Raw genomic sequence first — 8,805 nt, 5'->3', positions numbered from 1 at the left:
GCAAATAACTGCAATCCAGTTAGTGTGCGGATCCGGCAGGGCGGGCGAGGAGTTGAGGTTGAGCCAGCTTTTGAGCAGACGTCGGATGTGGGAGCCCTTGCAGACCAGTCTTCAATGCAGGCCCTCATGCGTGCGGAACTGGTCGAAAAGTTTGTGTGCAATGGCCATAAACCTTGACAGTTAACCAAAAGAAGTATCCTGATCAAACAAAACATCTACAGAAGTCCAGGCTTATACGTGAAAAAGACCACAGGCAGCAATTATGCGAGCATGCAGTATATTGAGCTCATGAAAACAGAAGTTGGGCTAATTTCTGCACTAATTCAAATAACTCTCAGGTTACACGTGGAAGTACTATGTGAATTGGACACACATGAAATTATGTAACATAAGGGTAAAAATTAGAGGGTCTCTTAGATGTCTCTTAAGAGGCAAAAGTCTACCCTTCCTCTTCTATCATTTGCCTCTTATCGGCATTGGTAGCAGTGCTGCATATAAATGGTTTACAGGAAAGGAAAGACGCAGTATCTGTCGCACTTTCTCTGGCGAGTGTGTTTGGACGGTACACAATCGCTCCTGTTGCGTGGCGTTCCTTGGCGCGCGTTCAAGTGTGGGATTGCAGACGTAGGACCGCTAGATAAGAACTAATCTCGTGGAATCTTATGGTATATGACATGTCACGCACAATTCTTCTGCACAACTCTCGCGCACGGTATTTTGTTCCATGAGCCATGAACTCGCGCCTTAAAAAGCAAGCAAATAGATGTACAATGATTAGTGAGAATTAACACTTTCCTTTCCGCGCCTATTTCCATTGATAGCCCACTATCGATGGTTTAACGATTCGAATTTTCCCGCTTTCAAAGTGCTCCTTGACAAGTGGCATCCTCCAGGGAAATAGAGGAACCCTCTTTCAGTTTTGCTTTTGTTTTTTATTTTTTTCGCCGTGCTGCACCCGTCCAAATGGTTTCCGGAGTCAGGTGATCGGCACTGCTTGTTTACATCACGGCATCAACGTGCGCTACTGTGCGGAAACTGCGCAGTTCCGCAGAAGTTGACGCATCGGAGAGTTTTTTTTTTTTTTTTTTTTTTTTTTTTTTTTTCAAAAGTGTTTTCGGGGATGAAAGCGAAGCTTATCAGGGCATGGCTGTTGACGTTCCGGGTTGATTCGACATAGTTTCGCTGTCAGTGCTAAAGTCTGAAGAGCTGAATTCGTCTTCCGAGTCATCACTGGATGTGAACAGCAGCAGTGATGACTCAGAAGACTAATTCAGCTCTTCAGACTTTAGCACTGACAGCGAAACTACGTTAAACCGACCCGAAACGTCAACAGCCATGCCTCGATAAGCTTTGCTTTCATCCCCGAATTCAGTGTATTTAGTATTCAGTGTTCCTGTGATTTGTGTCCTAAACGTGCGATGATCTGGGGGTCCCTGGCGGAAGCACGTCAAGCGACCTCCTAGGCGCTCTGTGCCGTATGCACTCCGACATGAAACACCACCTCCAGCCGTACTCCATGCTGCACTAATAGCAGCAGAGCCATCGGCTAGTCAAGCGGTCCCTGTAGTGGCGGCAACAGATCAGGGCCCTGCGAACAAGAGACCACGCAAAGAAAAAGCCAGCGATGCGGCTTTGGGTGACCACGCAGAGGACATGGACCACGCATCCTTCGCAGTTGTCTCTTACAAGAAAAAGAGAGCTGCTGGTGTTCCGGTTGTCTTCAGGCCCACCGAGGTAGGAGGCAATCTATGGAAAGCCAACCCTAACATCGTGGCTTCGGCAGTTGTAGCTTCGGCACAAGAAAACGTTCTCAGCCATCGTCTTAATAAGGATGGGAGCTTAATGATTACAGTATCAACATTGCCTGCTGCAAACCATTTGCTCACAGTAACTAAGCTGGCTGGAGTGGCTGTAGAGGCCCGGGTACCGTATTCTTACACAGCCAGCTACGGAAAAATTCAAGACGTACCTGTCACTTACTCAAATGAAGATCTGCAGGAGTATCTACGTGACCAAGGTGTCCTCTCCGCTAGGAGGCAAACAACATACATTCCTGAGGACGGTGGCAAGTTCAAAGAGGTACGCCGTCGTTATGTTATATTAGAATTCTCAAAAGATGCTCCACTGCCTAAAAGAGTCATGCTTGGGTTCTGTAGTTACCCTGTAACTGAGTATGTCGGAGCAGCGACACAATGCTACAAATGCCAAAGGCATGGCCACATATCGAGACATTGTACCAGCCCCGTGCGATGCAAAGTGCGTGCTGGCCCCCATTCGCACAAAGAGTGCACCTAGAGAGCGCAACCTAAATGCGCAAACTGCGATGGCCCACACCCTGATTCATATGGAGGTTGTGTTAAAAAGAAAGCTGCTACACTCGCATGCTCAGGGGAGCAAGCACAAGGGAAACCGCCCAAGCGTCATGATCCACCACCTAACCCTGACGTGGTTTTTACAAAAACGTTAGATATATCCCAAAATCAGTCACCACAACATGGAAAATCACATAATGGAAAAATGTGTGATGACACGTGGCTGCAGCCAAAAAGAAGCGTGGAAAGTCCGCTGGCTTTTCTCCTCCAACAAAGCAGCAGTGACACTCCGCACAAGGCCCGACAAACAACCTTTCTAACTCTCAGCCTAAGGCAACGCAATGTGGTTTAGTTTGGTTTTTGGGGTTTAACGTCCCAAAGCGGCTCAGGCTATGAGAGACGCCGTAGTAGAGGACTCCGGAAATTTCGACCAGCTGGGGTTCTTTAACGTGCACTGACATTGCACAGCAACGCATTGTAACAAGAAGATCAGCAAAAGGCAGCAAAGCGGAAGCACCGAACAAGAAATCACGAGCCTACTGACTCCGATGCTGTTTGCTGCCGTCAAGGCACTTGTCCACGCTAACCCTTCGTCACAAGGACTCCCAGAAGTAGAAGCTGTTCTAGCAATGGAGCTGTTGCTGTCGGTCTCTTATGATCCGCAGGGGCGTAGTATCACACATCTGTAATCATGGCTTTGACAGGAAGAGCTTCACCACAGCTGACCATCCACAATATCTATCGCACATGCACCATTTCCCAGTGGAACGCTCGTGGTTTACGCTCGAAACACTCTGATTTACGGCAACTTGTACGAGCGTACTACTTCCCTTTCATAGTCATCTCTGAATTGTGCGTGGAGGAAACTTTCAGACTACGCGGATGCTATTTTCATCATTCACAACGACTAGATGACGTTAGCAGATTGCTGATAGACTTTCGCAAGGATATCCCGGCCTCCTTGATTGAAGTTCTGCCTCACAATGATAACGAATATGTGTGCGCCATAACAGTAATTGGGAGACAAGAGTACACTCTTATTGGAGTATATCTTGAGCCAGGCAGGCCATTCGATGCTTCGTGGCTTGAAAATTTGATAACATGGATGCCCATTCCACATATTTGCGGAGACTTCAATGCCCACAATGAAATTTGGGGAAGCTCACACACACATGTGCCCGAGGTGTCAAGCTTGCAGACCTTCTGGCAAAACATTTAATTGAACCGCTAAATGACTGCAGCATAACTTATCTCCGAGGCCTGACGACTTCCAGAAGCATTGACGTGACCTTTGTGACAAGTTCAGCTGCCCACAAACTTTGGCTGGCGCACCGATCTGGAAACATGTGGAAGTGACCATTACCTAATTCTCATATCAGCTGTCAGTGCGCAGATGGCGTCAAAAAAATTTCTTATAAAATCTACAGACTGGGATATGTACAAAGATGCTGCAAGCAGAGGAATTACTGCCGCAACCCGCCATGAGGAACTAATATCGACAATTGCTTCTTGCCTGAGAGAAAGCACGCGAACCACAGCTAAAAGCGATAGCTTACCCAAATGATGAGACATTTCAAAGGCTGTGCGCTATTTGCAGACGAGTAAAAGGAAAGCTATGTGCACAAAAAACATTGAAGACCTTCGTGTCTGCCGACGCACACAACGTCATATTCGACGCTACCTGGATAAGATTAGTCTGCAAAGATGGCGTGACTTTTGTTCTACACTGGACGTGCGCCAATCAGTAGCCAAAATTTGGCGAATAGTTTGTGGTATGCGCACGCCCCCCCAACAGCTTTACCCTTTAACAGCACTATCTCTGCATGAACGAAAATCCATGAAAGATGTCTCAGAAGAATACTGCAGACGACTATCCGCAGGGTCAGTGACTTCCACACACTCCACAGATGGTCTGTCAAACATCCCCCCGGCGGCAGTGTCAGCGAAGGACCTACCTTTCACTACTGAGGAGTTCACCACAGCTATCGCAGACTTAAACAGACGGACGTCTCCGGGCCATGATGAGGTGACCTATGACGCAATCGCAAAGCTACCTCACAATTCCCGCCTTCGACTCCTGGAATACTACAATTCTTTCTGGATGTCTGGTGAAGTCCATACGGAATGGAAGTTGGCAAAAATTGTGCCCGTTTCAAAACCTTCTAAACAGCCAACAAGTTATGCACCCTTCCGACCCATCGCCCTACTGAGCTGCGTCGGTAAACTTATGGAGCGAATGATCTCCAAACGCGTCACCTGGTTCCTCGAGAGCAGAAGTGAATATCCTCAAGAAATGAACGGGTTTCGCCAGAATAGGTCTGCGACTGATAATGTTATTACCCTTGTCTCATCACTTTGGGTACCTTCACGCTGGGTACATCCCGACAGCAGTTTTCCTTGACATCAAGGCTGCTTTTGACTGTATTTCATCATGCAATTCTCGCAGCCTTGGCCTCGGAGGAAAGCTTTACAACTGGATTGGACACTATTTACAAGAGCGGCAAATTTTTATGATCACTCCACATGGTCAAACTTCCTTTCATGCAGTGAAGAGGGGCGTACCTGAGTGAGCTGTGCTCAGCCCTCTCCTGTTCAATATTGCCCTTATACATATAACAAGAAACCTTCCCCGTGGAGTACGCATTACAATTTTTGCAGACGATATTTGCGTCTGGAGGGCATCACGTTCGCGGTATGCAACGCAGCAACAAATTCAGAGAGTGTTAATGCACATCTCAATGTACCTGGCTCCCCAAGGTCGTCGCCTCTCACCAGAAAAGAGTGTTGCTATGGCATTTACAAGGAAAAGAATGGCTCGATACCCGCTCCTTCTGGGTGGACGGTCACTGTCCTATGTACGATCACACCGGTTCCTAGGGGTTATAATTGACAGTAACCTCTGTTGGGCCCCTCAGACTAAAAAACTCCATGAGATAATCACTGCAGCATCACCGGTTTTCAGATTCATGGCGGGAACACGATGGGGCACCAACTGCCGATCGATGGTTCTGCTTGAAAAGGCCTACGTTGAAGGAGCGCTACGCTACTATTTACTGGTACTTTAGGAGCGCTACGCTACTATTTACCGGTACTTTAAAGATTATCTCCAACAAGCAAGAAGATTCTTGAAGCTGCACGGAACAACTGCTTGCGGATATGCCTTGGACTCCCAAAGGGATCCTCTGCATCAGGAACACTTGCAGAAGCAGGATGCCCCCCTCAAGATGTGATTGCCGCCCAAGAAACTATGCGCACCCATCTCCGACATGTCTTCCAAGGGAAGAAGCATTTCTTGCATGGTGTCCACCAAACTCACAGCAACTCTGGCTTTGGTCAAGAAGTACAGTTTCTGCCCCTCCCTACTACTATTCAACCACATGGTTTACTACCAGTCACCTGTCCTCCATGGACACTATTGTCTTTAAAGGTGAATATGTCTGTTCCTGGCATGGATGCGAAAAGCCGCATGCCACAGGCAGCACTTCTGCAAGCCCTTCTCGCCTACATAGTCAAGGAATATACGCAGCACACCCACATATTCACTGACAGTTCAACTGCTCAAGACACTTCATCCTGTGGCCTTTATGTACCCTCAACAAACCATGTTCTGTCTTACTGGCTGCAGCGGAAGACATCATCTACAACAGCTGAGCTCTATGGCATTAAAGAAGCTCTCTTCTATACCCTGCGCCAAACTCCCGGAAGATGGGTTATCTTCACTGATTCCAAAGCATCTCTGCAAATCCTGAATAACCTGCGGAAGAAAAACCATCATCCTGTTTGCCTAAAGGCCACCAACATAAAAGATACATTAGGACCTTCTTTATGAAATCTGATGCATCCCAACTGGCTAAAAAGTTTGCTTCCAAAACAAAGTATCGACTTTGGAGCTTGCCGATGCATTACTACCAATTTCTTTATTCAATTGACCCACATCTAAAATGAAGACTTCCTCCGAAATATCCTCGTCAACTAGAAACTGTTTACCACTGACTTCATCTAAGCTGTGTATACACATATGGATTGCGCTACAGTTTCGGTGAAATAAACAGCCCGTATTGTAACCACTGTGGCTCGATTGAAACTGGAACATATCCTACTTGAGTGCACTGCGTGCGCTGACGACTGTGCAAACTGTGAACGCAGCATGGAGAAACTCTTCCCAGTGCCTTTAACAATGAACAGTGTTTTAGGTCCCTTAGCCTGCCCTAGGCAACAGAGACTTGTGATGAACTTTTTATTTACATATTTGAAAGACATTAAACTCCTTGACAAACTCTAAATTCACCTCACGTTTCCCTCACGCATTTTGCAAGCTGTGAACTCTATAAGCACATTTGTCGGATGATGCATTTCATTATTTGATTTTATATCATTACTCCACAAAGCACCTTAGCACATATTTATGGCCGTGTTTTATCTCCCCCTTCAATTCTGTTATTTCCCTCACCATTCTTTTTCAATCTTTCCCTCCCGAATTCCCCTACCCACACAGAGTTGCATGCCAGCGAAATCTAAACGCCGACGAAATTCTCTTTTTCCATCAAAGAGTCTCTCTCTCTCATCCCCCAAAACGCTTTTGCTGCGCGCTGATAGGAAATCACTGTTCTGAAGGTCACAACTATTATCTGCAGGGAACCATCTTTCGGGCGGGATTACTTGCCGCCAGCAGCGCAGGGAGTCGAGTTTTCCACTAGAGGACAGCCAGGGGTCGACCTCGACTAGTTTTGTTTCCAAGCTCAGCGAATACTGTACACAGAAAGCTAGAATTTGCTGCAATGTTGCATTGGTCCCTGCTGTAAAAAACGTATATTTTGAATTTTTTTCATTTTTTTATTTGTGTCAAGAAACTGATGCTTTTGTGTCTTTATTTTTCAACTACAATTTCTTGCTGATAGATTTTTATCACTTAATAAATATGTTGATTGTCACTAATGTCATTGTGAAAAGAAATTCTTCCTCTACAATTTGATACTAGACACTCCTGTACCAAGAAAGTGTTGTTAAAGAAAAAAATATTAATGACAACAGCCAAAACCTGCCCCTTTTCTCGCGGACAGGAAAGTGTTAATTAGCAACTTCAATTCATAAAAGCCATTATACAGTGCTGAAAATGTGACTGGAAATAGGTCGGGAGTTCTTATATAATAAGAACACAGTCTCTTATGTTTGATATGCATTCAACATCACGATGAGTGCCTAGAAAGGAGGAAAAGGAATTCAGTAATATGCAAGAAGCGAGGATTATTCAATCGTTTTGTTTCTGGCATGTTGGTGTTCACAAAAGTTTGAGAAACGCTATCACCAACCAAAAATATTGAATAAAACCTGACGTTTCAGGACCAGCTCTGTCCCTTCCTCAGGGGCGACTGAATTGCGAAGCCCGCAGTAGCAAGCAGTGGTCTCTGTTTCCCCTTTTCCGACACGTGACGGAGTCCAATTGTGTACACAGAGGATAGCGTCCCTGGTTTTCACCGCTGCTGCTGTCAGCCGGATGAACCAAGACTTGAAGTGTCGGCTTTTAAAAGGATTGGTTTTAACGTCAAAGACGCTCTCCTCTTCAAAGGCGATTTTGTGGTCGCCGCGTTTGCTGTGCTCAGCGAGGGGGTTGCTTTCCGAGTTCATTTGCTGGACGTCATTTTTTTGTTGTAATATTTGCTAACAGAGGTTTTTTTGTTGCACCAATATATGAAGCCAGGCACTCAGAGCACGGGATTTTTTAAAGAACGCCAGATTGTTTTTCTCAGGGGATGCGGTCTTTTGGTAGCGGTGGAAAACGGCCTACCATTGAGGCAGCTTGTGAGACACACAGATGTGTTTTTGCAGGATGCGTGCCAGCGCCTCACTGGTGCCCGCCACATATTGTAGCACAATGCGAGGGCAGTTCGTTGTTTTCTTGCTGACAGACCCTCTTGTCCTGCGAGCCCGAGGCTGCTGCTTGCTACTGTGGGCCTCGCCTTCAGTCACCTCTGAGGAAGTAGCATGCCAGCGAAATCTAAACGCCGACGGAATTCTCTGTTTTTCCATTAAAGAGTCTCTCTCTCGTCCCCCAAAACGCTTTTGCTGCGCGCTGATAGGAAGAGATTACTGTTCTGAAGGTCACAACTGTTATCTGCAGGGAACCATCTTTCGGGCGGGATTACTTGCCGCCAGCAGCGCAGGGAGTTGTCTAGAGGACAGCCAGGGGTCGACCTCGACTAGTTTTGTTTCCAAGCTCAGCGAATACTGTACACAGAAAGCTAGAATTTGCTGCAATGTTGCATTTGTCCCTGCTGTACAAAACATATATTTTGAATTTTTTTCATTTTTTTATTTGTGTCAAGAAACTGATGCTTTTGTGTCTTTATTTTTCAACTACAATTTCTTGCTGATAGATTTTTATCACTTAATAAATATGTTGATTGTCACTAATGTCATTGTGAAAAGATATTCTTCCTCTACAATTTGATACTAGACACTCCTGTACCAAGAAAGTGTTGTTAAAGAAAAAAAT

This window comes from Amblyomma maculatum, chromosome 3, assembly GCF_055883805.1.
Source record: "Amblyomma maculatum isolate TAMU_Amacu chromosome 3, ASM5588380v1, whole genome shotgun sequence".
NCBI classification, from domain to species: Eukaryota; Metazoa; Arthropoda; class Arachnida; order Ixodida; family Ixodidae; genus Amblyomma; species Amblyomma maculatum.
This window is presented reverse-complemented; position numbering follows the sequence as displayed.